This window comes from Trichosurus vulpecula, chromosome 7 (assembly GCF_011100635.1).
Source record: "Trichosurus vulpecula isolate mTriVul1 chromosome 7, mTriVul1.pri, whole genome shotgun sequence".
Classification (NCBI taxonomy): domain Eukaryota; kingdom Metazoa; phylum Chordata; class Mammalia; order Diprotodontia; family Phalangeridae; genus Trichosurus; species Trichosurus vulpecula.
This window is the reverse complement of record NC_050579.1, coordinates 172,859,196-172,874,089: the sequence shown is the minus strand read 5'-3', so window position 1 is coordinate 172,874,089 and position 14,894 is coordinate 172,859,196. Positions and strand designations below refer to the sequence as shown.

The following is a 14,894-nucleotide window of genomic DNA, read 5'->3' as shown; positions in this document are numbered from 1 at the left end:
ATTTTGACTTTATTTTGGTAGATGGTGTAAGATACTCATCTATGCCCAGTTTATGCCCTACCATTTTCCAATTTTCCCAGCAGTTTTTGTGAAATATTAAATTCTTAGCCCTGAAGCTGGATTCTTTGGGTTTATCAAAGAGTAGATTGCTATAGTCATTGACTACTGCGTCTTGTGTACCTATCCTATTCTACTGATCCACCACTCTGTTTCTTAGCCAGTACCAGGTAGTTTTGATGACTGCTGCTCTATAGTACAGTTTAGTATCTGGTATGGCTAGGCCACCTTCCCTTACATTTCTTTTCATTAATACCCTAGATATTCTAGACCTCTTGTTCTTCCAGATGAATTTTGTTATTATTTTATCCAGCTTTGTAAAATAATTTTTTGGTAGTTTGATTGGTATGGCACTGAATAAATAAATTGATTTAGGTAAAATTGTCATTTTTGTTATATTAGCTTGGCCTAACCATGAGCAACTGATATATTTCTATTTATTTAGATCTGACTTTATTTGCGTGAAAAGTATTTCATTATGTTATATAAGCCCTGGGTTTGTCTTGGCAGATAGACTCCCAAATATTTTATAGTGTCTACAGTAACTTTGAATGGAATTTCTCTTTCTATCTCTTGCTGTTGGGCTTTGTTAGTAATGTGTAGGAATGCCAAGGATTTATGTGGGTTTATTTTATATCCTGCAACTTTGCTAAAGTTGTTTGTTATTTCAAGTAGTTTTTTACTTGATTCTCTAGGGAAATCATCGTATCATCTGCAAAAAGTGATAATTTAGTTTCTTCTTTGCCTATTCTAATGCCTTCAATTTCTTTTTCTTCTTTTATTGCTACAGCTAAATTGAGTACCAAATTGAATAGTAGGGGTGATAATGGACATCCTTATTTCGCACCTGATCTTATTGGGAATGCATCTAGCTTTTCCCCATTACAAATAATACTTGTTGATGGTTTTAGGTAGATGCTATTTATAATTTTAAGGAAGGCTCCATTTATTCCTATACTTTCTAGTGTTTATAACAGGAATGGGTGTTGTATTTTGTCAAAGGCTTTTTCTGCATCTATTGAGATGATCATATGGTTTCTGCTAGTTTTGTTGTTGATGTGATCAATTATGCTGATAGTTTTCCTAATATTGAACCAGCCTTGCATTCCTGGAATAAATCCTACCTGGTCATAGTGTATTATTCTTGTGATAAGTTGCTGCAATCTTTTTGCTAATATTTTATTTAAAATTTTTGCATCAATATTCATTTGGAAAATTGGTCTATAATTTTCTTTCTCTGTTTTGCTCTTCCTGCTTTGGGTATCAGTACCATATTAGTGTCATAAAATGAATTTGGTAGGATTCCTTCACCTATTTCCCCAAATAGTCTATAAAGTATAGAAATTAATTGTCCTTTAAATGTTTGATAAAATTCACATGTAAAACCATCTGGCCCTGGGGATTTTTTCCTAGGGGGTTCATTGATGGCTTGTTCAATTTCTTTTTCTGAGATGGGATTATTTAGAAATTTTACTTCCTCTTCTGTTAACCTGGGCAATTTATAGTTTTGTAGATATTCATCCATATCACTAAGGTTGTCAAATTTATGGGCATACAATTGGGAAAAATAATTCCTAATTATTGTTTTAATTTCCTCTTCATCACAGGTGAATTCACCCTTTTCATTTTTGATACTGGTAATTTGATTTTCTTCTTTCTTTTTTTTAAATCAAATTGATCAAAGGTTTATCAATTTTATTAGTTTTTTTCATGAAACCAGCTCTTTGTTTTATTTATTAATTCAGTAGTTTTCTTGATTTCAATTTTATTAATCTCTCCTTTGATTTTCAGTATTTCTAATTTGGTATTTAATTGGGGTTTTTCAATTTGTTCTTTTTCTAGTTTTATCCATTGCATGCCCAATTAATTGATCTCCTTTTTCTCTATTTTATTCATGTAAGAATTTAGAGATATAAAACTTCCCCTAAGAACTGCTTTTGCTGCATCCCATAAGTTTTGGTATGTTGTCTCATTATTGTCATTCTCTTGAATGAAGTTATTAATTGTTTCTATGATTTGTTCTTTGGCCCACTCATTCTTTAGAATTAGATTATTTAGTTTCCAATTAATTTTTAGCTTATTTTTCCATGGTTCTTTATTACAAATAATTTTTATTGCATCATGACCTGAAAAGGATGCTTTAACTACTTCTGCCTTTCTGCACTGGATTGTGAGGTTTTATGCCCCAGTACATGGTCAATTTTTGACTATGTGCCATGTACTGCTGAGAAAAAAGTATATTCCTTTTTATTCCCATTCAGTTTTCTCTAGACATCTATCATATCTGCCTTTTCTAAAATTATGTTCACCTCCTTAACTTCTTTCCTGTTTATTTTGAGGTTAGATTTATCAAGTTCAGAGAGTGGGAGGTTGTGATCTCCCATTATCATGGTTTTGCTGTGTATTTCTTCCTGTAACTCCCTTAACCTCTCCTCTAAGAATTTGCATGCCATACCACTTGGGGCATATATATTAAACAATGATATTGCTTCATTGTTTATGGTGCCTTTTAGCAGGATGTAGTGTCCTTCCTTATCTCTTTTAATTAGATCTATCTTTGCTTTTGCTTTGTCTGAGATTAGGATTGCTACCCCTGCTTTTTTTACATTAGCTGAAGAACAATATTTTCTACTCCAGACTTTTACCTTTACCCTGTGTGTATCCCCCTTTCAAATGTGTTTCTTGTAAATAGCATATTGTAGGATTATGGTTTTTAATCCATTCTGCTATCCATTTACGTTTTATGGGAGAATTCATCCCATTCACATTCATAGTTATGATTACTATCTGTGCCTTTTTCTCCATCCTATTTCCCCCATTTATGCTTTTATTTCTCCCTTTCCCCTTCCGTTCCTCAACAAAGTTTTGCTTTTGACTGCTGCCTTCCTCAGTTTACCCTCCCTCTTGATTCCCCTCCCTTATCTTCCCATTTTCCACTTGCTACTTCTTCCCTCCCTTCTGACCACCCCCTCCTTTTTTTCCACCTTTCCCCTCCTACTGCCTGTAGGACAAGTTAGATTTCTATACTTATCAGAGTATGTTATTCCTTTTTTGAGCCAAATCCAATGAGAGTAAAGCTCAGATACTGCTCTTCTCCCTCCCTTCTTTCCCTCTACTAGAATATGTTTTTGTGCCTCTTCATGTGATGTAATTTACCCTTTTCTACTACTTCCTTACCTCTGCTCCCAGAACCATCCCTTTATATCTCTATAATTATAATTTTTATCATTAAATTGGTTATTTTATACTGACATCCACAGTCTATGAATATCCCTTTCAATTGTCACAATAACTGTACTATTCTCAAATTTGACATATATGTATCAAACATATATATGTAACAAAATAATCCTATATAAGGATGTAATTAATTAGCCTTATTGATTAACTAGGGTTCCCCCCCCCCCCCCCCGCTCCATTTACCTTTTCATGTCTCTCTTGAGTTTTGTATTTGGAGATCAAATTTTCCATTGAGCTCTGGCCTTTTCATCAGAAAGGTCTGGAATTCCATTATTTCATTGAATGTCCATCTCTTTGCCTGGAAAATGCTCAGTTTTGATGGGTAGTTGATCCTTGGTTGTAGTTCAAGCTCCTTTGTCTTTTGGAATATCATATTCCAATTTCTTTTGTCATTTAATGTAGAAGCCGAAACATCCTGAGTGATCCTGACTGTATTTCCATGATATTTGAATTGTTTCATTCTAACTGCTTGCAATATTTTCTCCTTGACCTGGTAGCTCTGGAATTTGGCTACAATATTTCTTGGAGTTTTCAATTTGGGATCTTTTTCTGGGGGTGATTGATGGATCCTTTTGATGACAGTTTTATCCTCTGGTTCTAGGACCTCCGGGCAATTTTCTTTAAGGATTTCATGGAAGATACTGTCCAGGCTCTTTTTTTCATCATAGCTTTCAGGTAAACCAATAATTCTTAGGTTGTCTCTCCTGGATCTATTTTCCAGGTCAGTTGTTTTTCCAATCAGGTATTTCATGTTTTCTTCTATTTTTTCATTTTTTTAGATGTTGTTTGACTGATTTTTGACGTCTTATCGAGTCATTAGCTTCTACTTGCCCAATCCTAATTTTTAATGTTTTGTTTTCTTCCTTTGTCTTCTCTATCTCTTTTTCCATTTGGTTAATTTTACTTTTCAATGAGGCATTTTCTCCATTTATAGTCTGATTTTTCCTTAACCAATTCCCCAATGTTACCTTTTAAAGATTTCTTTTCCTCAATGTATTTTTTTTCCATTTTTTTCCATTTTTCCTTTTACCTCCCTAATTTGTTTTTTAAAGTCCTTGTTGAGTTTGTCCAGGAATGCTTTTTGGTCTGGAGACCAGTTCACTTTCCCTTTTGAGGTTTCAAATGTGGGTGTAGTATCCATGCTGTCCTGTTCTGAAATGGTATTTTGTTCTTCTCTGTCTCCATAATATGAATCAATAGTCTTTGAAAACTTCTTACAATTCTTTTTCATGATGTCTTTTTTCCCCTCCTGGTTACTAAAGTTGATCTGTGTTTCTGAGGCTCAGGGGGCTCTGTCCCAAGTTTCTTGTGGTGGGATCTAGCTTTATGTGCTCTGGCCTCTGGTTTCGTGAGGTGTGGGGGAGGGGTGGTCTGGCTGCTGGGAGTCTCCTCTTCCTTAGGTCTGCTCTGCAGCAGGGGTGGTCTAAGCTCGTGTCTGTGTTGGTGTCTGCCACTTCCCCTGGCTGTGCAAAGCCAAGTGTGGGGTTCTGGCGTTGATGTTAGTTATCTCCACCCCCTGAGGCTCAGTTACTCTCATTGTTCTGCTAAGATGAGGGCTGCTGAGACACTTCTCTCCCTGCACTAGTCTCCTTCCGCCACCACAGGAAGAGCCCTCTCCCCCACTTCTCTCCCTACTGAAGCCCCTCTTCTGGCTCCTCTGTTTCTCCTGAGGTTTTATTTTCTGGATTTATTCAAGGGAGGGATATGACCTGTTTTACCTGCATGTTCGGGCTACCGGGAGTCCAAGAAGGAGAGTTTCAAACCTTTAGACTGTGGGTTGGAGGCCTTCGGGCTAGCTGCTCCCACGGCTGAAGGCTCTGTGCTCTGACAGACTCCAGTCCTGGGCCGAGAGGCCTGAGGCTTGATCATGGGCAGTAGCCAGTACTTCTGCCCTGGGCCTGTTCCTGCTCTGGCATTTGGCTCACCCAGCACTGTCCCAGACCCGCGGCCTGGCTGGATTCCTCTGCTGTTCCTGGTTGGTTTGGTCTGGTGCCCTTGCATCTGCCTGGGGTTGGAGGCCTCCGGGTTAGTTGCTCCCGCGGCTGCAGGCTCTGCGCTCCCACAGACTCCATTCTGGGCTGACAGTCCTGGGCGTCACTTTCTTATGTTTCTTCTTCTGTGTCAAGCTTAGTCATTCAACTTTAATGGTATAGACATCAACTTCTAATCTTAACATTAGATTACACATGTACTTCGACTGTAATGCTTTTTGAAAATCACAATTTACTATTCTATAGTGCATTAAGATCAACAAAATACTTTCTACACAAGAGCTATGTGAAGTAGGTGACATATATATGACTATCCCGATTTGACAGATGAGGAATTTGGAGCTCAGAATGGGAAAGTTATTTCTCCATTGTTATGTTGCTACTCAGTCTCAAAGTCAGGATTCAAACCTAGGTCTCCCTCAACTCTAAGCCCAGTCAGTGTCTTTCCAATGTACTATGCTAAGTATACAATCCTTTCCTATGGGAAGGTATGGCCAACAGGGTCATTTTTGGTATTTCAGTAACAATCAAATTCTGATGCCAAGAGTTGTCTGGATGAGCTTCCTCTTTTCCCCAGAGTGTGCTGCCTTACTTTCATAATCACAGGTTGTCTGAGAATCAGTTGAGATTGATTTTTTGAAGGTAGTATTTTAACCACTTCCTTGAAATACATGTTCTAATGTGCTATTCCCTAGGCTTCTTCTGCCCAGTGAATGCTAAATACAGATTATGTATGTTAGATAGCTTATATATCAAACCTAACAACAATAAAAACAAAAGGCATTCCCAGGTGCCCATTTTAATTATTCACTGAGACCTATTATGAGACCTCAAAAGCTGGTTCAGTCATGTTTTTCTTGGGCTGCAAGCCGTTTTTTAAAGGCATTATAACACCTGTCTCCTCTAAAGGTTGAGTGAAAAAAATATTTTCAAAAAAAAAAGTAATTTCATTGGGTAATTTTAACAATTCAAAAGAGAGAGGATTTTATTGTTCAGGTTGCCATTTGTTGAGTGGTTTCCTATTGTCTTTCTTTATAACACATGGTTTCTTTATGTTTAGTGACAAGATCTTTTTCTTGAAGAGCTTCCATTTTCTCAATTTGTGGATATCAAAAGATAAAGTCAGAGACTGTCTGTCCCAGGTCAACTGTCTCAGACTGTCTTAGATTTTTGGTAATGAAAATAGCTTCGTAGTGATATAAGATAAATTGGTGTATGAGGATGTCAGTTTAAAAATTCACTAGGTTTGAGACATTTGCATTGTAGATTTTTGAAAACCAAAACAATACATCTGAAACATTCTTTTTCTGACACTGCTTTTCATACATGTTCCCCCCAATGTAATAATGCTTATAATAATTCTTTGAATTTACCCCTAGAAGGGAATTTAGAAAGCATTAAGTCCAAACCCCTTATTTTACAAATATGGAAACTGAGACCAAGAAAAGTGAAGTGATTTGACACTAAGATCACAGATTTAGAGATGGAAAGTACTTTAGAGATTATCAAGTTAAATTCCACCATTTTATAGTTCAGGAAAATTTGTCTCTGATGAGAGAGAGCCAGAGCGAGAGAGCGAGAGAGCGGAAGGGAAGAAGGGAAGAAGGGAAGAAGGGAAGAAGGGAAAAGGGAAGATTGGCGAAGGGAAGAAGGGAAGAAGGGAAGAAGAGAAGAAGGAAGGAAGGGAAAAGCTTTTTGTGCCTTATCAGCCTTGAGCATACAAACACAAAAGCAAAGGCAGTGTTCATCTCCTGGGAGCTTACATTCTAATGGGAGAAACAGCATATTTTGGGAGTGGTGTCCAGGAACGGATATTTTAGTTCATAAAGAACTAAAAAGATGATGAGTACCAGAGGTTACACAGAGATCGATTAGTAAAGTGAGAATTTTACTCAGATCTGTTCCTTATTGAGTATTTTTTCCTTTCCATTTTCCATGCTGCCTACCTCTTTTCCTTAGTAATAAATGATAAAATACACTAGAACCCTATTATATTTATTTATATTTACTTCATATCAAATAATGATCCCCCCAAATATAATTATATATTTTAAAAAGCCCACTAGAGCATGCTTAGCTAATAAGGGGGTTGTTAGGCTTAGTGTTCACATTAGCTTTATGAAGTACTCTCCCATTTGAAAGCAAACTGTGTTGGAAGGTGTATAGTTGAGGAGTGATTGTGCGTTTATTCCCTTTAGACTTGTCTCTTTCAGCTTTCTATCGGTTTCTAGATATTGTGCTAAATATGAGAGGAACTATCACTTTGGAGTTTGTTCTAATTTATGCTGAAAATTTTAAAATGTGTAGTGTTTTGCATCAGAGTGCAAGTCTGAGTAAATTATGTACTACATCTGTCTAGTCAGTTAAAGAAACTAAGGCCTCATGCAAGAGAGGAATATTTTTGTTTGGATCTCACTAATCTGCCAACTTATGGTTACTTACATTTACTCCTGTTTGCCACAGGTGAGATTGGTGGAACATCAGACAGCTCATTAGAGAGACAAGTGGGCTGCATTCCCAAAGCCAGATGACAGAACCAGGCATGGCATGTATTGTAATTTCCAAGCTACAATACATCTTCAAGCTGTCTGCAGCAAAATGCTTACTAAGCATTGCATGGCGGCTGTCAGAATGCTTCCGAGGGTGGTAATTAAATAGAGGCAGCTCAATGGTTCATTTTGTGGAACTAAGCCAAAATTATATGTGTTCTGGAAGTGTGGCATCATGAACCTTACGTTGGGGGATAGAACACATTTTTCAGGTGCTGAAGGCTCTTTCATAGAAAGCAGACTTCCTATGGCTGGCATTAAAAAAATCCCTTCTCTTTCTTGGTGACATGTTAATGCATAGTTCACTTGACTGAAAAACTAGCTATCAGCAATTTTGCACTGTGCCCAGATCACCAGTGGTCACAATCTCAAATGGGTAAGTCAGGTATTTAAAGAAAAAAAATAGCATGAAAAACCTTTCAGAAAGTATACAGCAGAGTTATTGTTATTTACCTACTGATAGCTTCTTTTTTAGGTCTTTTTGATGCTTTCCTTAATAATTTTTTTCCTCCTAATTTACAGGCAAATTGTAGAGAAATACCAGCAAACTGCCAAGAACATGCACCCTCACAATTTGTGACTGAGGAGTTTTTCCAAATTTGCTAATTTAGGGGTAGTCTTGGGATCATACTATTTAGAGGTATGGCCCTCAAATCTCTGGTATTTCTATAACTCTTAAATTCTTGAGAAGCACTTCATAAATATTGTCAGATTTGATCATCACGAAAAACCTGGGAGGCAGGTGTGACTATTATTCCCATTTTAAAGATGAGGGAATGGAGGCAGATAGAGCTGAAGTGACTTGCCCCAAGGTCACACAGCTAGGAAGTGTCTGAAGTTGGAGGATTTGAACTCATTTCTTCCTGACTCCAGGCTCAGTGTTCTATCTATTGCACCTCCCAGCTGCTTCTTAGAAATTATCTATCGTACAGACATGGAAGTCACAGTCCAGAGAGGTACAGTGATTTGTCTAAAGTAAAAAGATTAAAAAGAAACAGATCCAAGATATGAACCTGGATCATCTAACCCCAAATCTTGTTTCTATTCAACTACACTATGGAAACTGTGGTGGCAGGACAAGGGAGAGGGAGAGGAAACGGGAGAAGGAGAGAGAGGGAAAGAGAGAAGGAGGGAAGGAGAGAGAGAGAAAAAACAAGCACTTTTTCTTTGGCTACTTATTGCTTAAGGTATATATTCATTCCTAATGCCATGCCCTCCCACCCATACTGCCATTTGTGTTTGGTTATACTTCCCAAAGAGGTCTATTCTTAATCAGAGACTACTTATCAACATTTACCACCTTTCTCTACAATTTCTGTTACAAACCTTTTTATGTCTACTCTCATCCTCAACCACAACTAAAGCCCTGAAATTATTGATGTCTGTCTGACATGAACATCTGTGTCCCCCACCTCCAATCCTCAAAACTTCTTTGAGGAAGAGTTGTCCTTATTGTTGTGCTTTAAACCCAGTCCTTTCAACTACTCAGTCAGGGTTCCATTGGAACAAAAATTTTGAGGAGGAAAAAACAGTTCAGCAGAACCAGCCCAAACACTGACCTTGCCTGATATCATATGAAAGAATCTGCATCCATTTCCCCAGCTCTGAAAAGAAAGGAGGAGGGTACACCTTCTCATCTCTTCTCTAGGGCCAAAGTTTATTTTGTAAATATATAGTCAATCCTTTTTTTCTTTCACATTGCTGTAGTCATTGGATATGTTTTCCTTTTTATGCTTCCCTCACTCTGCTTTCATTCATATGTCTTCCTATTTTTGATGAATTCTATGTTATTTGCATACTTCACAACAAAATCATTTCTCATTGCATTCCACAGTTGGTTAGTCATACCTCATTTGACTTGATTTCTACTTCTTTGTTGCCACAAAAGGTAATGATATGGATTCTCTCCTCGATGGTATATATGGAAAGTTTCTATATGTGGTCTTCTTGGGGTTTATGTTCAGGAGTGAGATTTTTGAGTAGAAAAGTATGGATATTTCAGCCACTTTTTTCATATATTTCCAAATTAATTTTTTTTCCCAGATCAGTGGGACTAACTTGTAGCTATTCCTATGCTATGTCAGCATGGCTATGTACCATGGATTAACTTGAGACTTAATTTGTGATAGCCTAGTCTATTGTATTTTATACCTACTCTGGGGTTCTCCTGTACCCCACGAGGATTGGGGAGTTTCTATTCTCTGCTATTGGCTCAAGTTCATACTAATTTTGTTCCCTTCTTTTAGGAGCTCAGTGACTAGCACCCTAGTTCCATCACTTAACATTGTATTAGTCTTTACAGGGGGATATTTACTTCAAAGATATGGGAAGATCAAATGTAAAAACTTGCCCCCCCATAATTTGGGGACATAATTCTACCTTATGCCACTGTTTTTTCCTTTGGGAGAGCAAGGAAGTAAATTAGGCTTACAGTTTAGCAAATTGCCTGAATAGCATTAGATTTCATCAAATTCAAGTTTAAAACCCTACTATGGGCTTTGGGATCCTGACTTCTTAGGCTTTCCCTGCTGTAATGACTACAAAACCAAACTTAGATTCCTGGACTCATGGATCCCTTTGGGTAGGGCTCCTGGGTAAATGACTAGACTCTCTGCACCTAAAACTGAATAGGACAAATAAAAAAGGCCTAAAGCTCATGTCTGTTTCTTGGGTCCACATGGCCTACTGCATGATGTCACCTGAGTGAAAGAGTCCTTTAACTTCAGACGAAAAGGCAAGAAAAAGCCACCAGTATTGCTGAGTTGAGTAATTTTAAAGTTACTAGATAGTTGTGGCTATATAGCTAGTAGAAAATATTGCTCCCTACCATAGGGCAAGCAAACACTAAATGTTGTTTTGCCCATAAAAGTGCCAGTCTTCCAGTTTACCAGAAGCAGGTCTTTATTTCTTTATTATCTTCCATATGGATGAAGCTATTTTAGGTGACCTGGGTTTGAACTCAACCCCATTGAACCTATCTTTCAACAAACACTCTAACATTGACTATTTCCAAATTTTGGTATTTCTGATTTTCAGTATGTGATGGAAATCCTCAGAGTTTTTTAATGTGCATTTCACTTACTATTACTGGCTTAGAATAGTCTTTCCTATCACTGATAGCAATTTGTAATACTTCTTTGGAAAATAACTTGTTTAGATAATTTGGCCACTTATTAATTGGAGAATGCCTCTTAGTCTTGCATAATTGTATAATTCCAAAAATATTGTGAATGTCAGATTTTATCAAAAATATTCATTTCAAGTATTTTTCCCATTCATTATTCCTTTTCATTCTAACAGTGTTGATTTTGTTTTTACAAAAGGCTAGTTAACGTAATCGAAATTGTCTATTTTATCTTTTGTGATATCCTTTGTTTTTGCATGATTAAAAATTCTCTCCATTCAATAAAGGGCCATGGAAGCATAGATTAAAAGTTAACTAGAAACTAAATAATCTAATACTAAAGAATGAGTGGATCAAAGAACAAATCATAGAATCAATCAATAATTTCATTAAAGGTAATGACAACAATGAGACAACATACTGAAATCTGTGAGAGCCAAAGCAGTACTTAGGGGAAAATTTATATCCCTAAATGCCTAATCAATAAAAGGGAGAAAAAGGAGATCAATTAATTTGGCATGCAACAACAACAATAAAAAAAAAAACTAGAAAAAGAACAAATTACAAAAACCTAATTGAACATCAAAGTGGAAATCCTGAAAATGAAAGGAGATTATAATAAAATTGAAAGTAAAGTAAAAACTGTTGAACTGGTAAATAAAACTTGGAACTGGTTTTGTAAAAAAATTGTATCTATATGTATATATTATATATATGTACATATATATACATATACATACATATACATATATACACATATATATACATATATACATATACATATATATACACACACACATATATGTGTATATATATATATATATATATATATATATATATATATATATGCCATTGGTTGGTTTGATTAAAATAAAGAATATAACCACATTACCTGTATAAAAAAATGAAGAGGGTGAATGTACCACCAATGAAGAGGAAATTAATGCAATTATTAGGAGTTATTTTACTTAATTATATGCCAATAAAAGTATAGTCTAAGTGAAATGGATAAAAATCTCTCTCTCTCTTTCCCTCTCTCTCTGTGTGTGTACAAATTGCCCCAATTAACAGAGAAAATAGAAAAATAGAATACCCAAGTAATCCATCAGAAAAAGAAATTGAACATGCTATACAAATGAGCTCCCTAAGAAAATGTCCCTCGCACCTGATGAATTACAAGCGAATTCTACCAAAATTTTAAGGAACATTTAATCCAATAATATATAAGCTATTTTTAAAAAAAAAGATTGAAAAGAATCCTACCAAATTTATCTTATGACACAAATATGATTTTGATACATAAACCAAGGAGAGAAAAAACATATAAAGAAAACTATAGACCAATTCCCCTAATCAATATTGATATAAAACTTATAAATGAAATGCTAGCAAGGAGATTACCAGGTGTATATCAAAAGATCATACACTATGATCAGATTGGATTTATACCATAAATGCAAGGCTGGTTCAGTATTAGGAAAACTAAGCATAATTGACCTTATCAATAAAAAACCATATGATTACATCAATAGATGCAGCAAAAGCTTTTGACAAAATGTAAAACCTATTCCTATTGAATCATACTAGTAAGCACAGGAATATATGGAGCCCTTCTTAACATTAACAAGAAGTGTCTGCCTAAAACCCAGAGCAAGAATTATCTGTAATGAGAATAAGTTAGAAGCCTTTCCAATAATATTAGGATGAAGCAAGGATGTCCATTACCACCACTATTTTTCAATATAGTATTAGAAATGTTATAATAGCAATAAGAGAAGAAAAAGGAATTGGAGAAATAGGCACAGGCAATGAGAAGACAAAACTGTTGCTCTTCGTAGAAGATATGGTATACTTAGAAAACACTAGGGAATCAATAAAAATCTATATGTAACAATTAACTTTAGCAAAATTGCAGGATATAAAACAAATGCATGTAAATCATCAACATTTTTATGTATTGCCAACAAAACACAACAGGAAGAGATAGAGAAATTCCACTGAAAATAACTGCAGACACTAAAATATTGGAAAGTTTACGTACCAAGACAAACCCAGGGTCTATTCAAATAGAGTTACAAAACATTTTTCACACAAAAAAGACAGAGCTAAACAACTGGGAAAATGTTAATTGCTCATGGAGAGACCAAAATAGAGTGGTGGATCAGTGGAATAGATTAGGTATGCAATACACATTAGCAAATGACTATGGTAATCTAGTGTTTGATAAACCCAAATATCCAAGCTTTGGGGGTAAGAACATTTGCCAAAAAATTCTGGGAAAACTGGAAAGCAGTTTGGAAGAAACTAGACATAGACCAACATCAATCAATCAAACACATTTATTAAGCACCTATTTTGTGTCAAGCACTGTGCTAAGCACTGAAATAAAAACATAATTCCTACCCTCAATCTAATGGGGGAGATAACTTGCAAACTTATATATGCAAAGCAAGCCTATATACAAGATAAATAAGAAATAACTAAAAGAAGGAAAACACTAGAATTAAGAGGGATTGGAGAAGGTTTTCTGTAGAAGGTGAGATTTTAGTTGAGACATAAAAGAAGGCAAGGAGGTCGGCCGTTAAAGCAGAGGAAGGAGAACATTCCAGATATGGAGGACAATAAGAGAAAATGTATAGAGTGAAAAGATGGAGTATCTTGTTTGTAACCAGAGCCATTGGATCAAAAAGTACATGTTGGGAAATAAGGTGTAAGAAACCTGGAAAGGTAGGGGAGGGAGTAGGTTATGAAGGGCTTTGAATGCTAAACAGAGCATTTTGTATTTGCTCTTGGAGGCAATAAGAAGCCCGTGTGTGTGTGTGTGTGTGTGTGTGTGTGTGTATGTGTGTGTGTGTATGTGTGATGATCAGACCTACATTTTAGGAGCAGGGAGAGACTAGAAGCAGGCAAATCCACTAGCAGGCTAGTGCAATAATCAAGGGGTGAGGTGATGAGGGCCTCCACTAGAGTGGTGGCAATGTCAGAGGACAAAGGGGGAACATTGGAAAGATGTGGCAAAGGTAAAATTGGCAGGCCTTCACAATAGCTTGGATATGGAGGGTGAGAGATAGCAAGGAATCCAGAATGACTCTTAGTCTGAGAACATGAGTACTCCTCAACAACATAAAATATGTGGGTTCTTCTGGATTGAACTACAGACAAGGGGGATATTGAAGGATAATGAGCATGTCACTTAGAAGAAATATCATTGACCCAGCCATATGTTGAGCCATCTCTCTTTCGAAGATGAAAACTAACATGGCAATCATTGGGTCTAGACTAGTTTATCAAAACCAAAGGCTTTCACTGTAGGTCTTGGGACCACACACATAAGTTCCTGATTTTTTTCACAAGAGATTTGGCCTAAAGTGAGTTTTTGAAAACCTTGGGTTCATGTCAGAAATCTTCAAAGTCTATTATCAGAAAGTGGTTGACAGTCCCAATAGGCAGCTCAGTTAGTCAGGAGAATTAGGAAAGCTATTTTGGTGTGTTTAATAATAATTGAAACAAACTATACTTAACTGTTATCTGGCCCAGATCCTTCAGTGCTTGGGACTTCTGATTCTTAAAGCCTTGTCTGGTTTCTCTTTAGATCATATAAATCTTTCACCTTTTACTAAAAATTTCTGTGGAATGGAACAGTTATGAATATATAACCATATATAACCATTTTTGAGGACTCCAAGAGGCAGCAGAGTTTAGTGGATAGGGTACTGGATTTGGAGTCAGGAAGAAATGGATATAAATTCCACTTCAACTATTAGCTGTGAGACCTTGGGCAAATCACTTAACCTCTATGGGCCACATTTCTTTATCTATAAAATAAGGAGGGTTGGACTACAGTATGTTTCATGTCCCTTCTAATTCTATATCTATGATCCTGTGATTGCTATAGATATGCATCTATCCCAGATGCCAGTTTCCTGCTATCAG

At 36.3% G+C, this 14,894-nt stretch overlaps 1 non-coding gene across 1 annotated transcript; it reads left to right on the top strand.

Moving 5' to 3' along the window:
- Nucleotides 1-14,533: 14,533 nt before the first annotated feature.
- Nucleotides 14,534-14,650, top strand: LOC118858888. The gene has a single exon (XR_005011006.1). It is a non-coding gene; the product is annotated as a U5 spliceosomal RNA (small nuclear RNA).
- The last annotated feature ends 244 nt before the right edge of the window (nucleotides 14,651-14,894 follow it).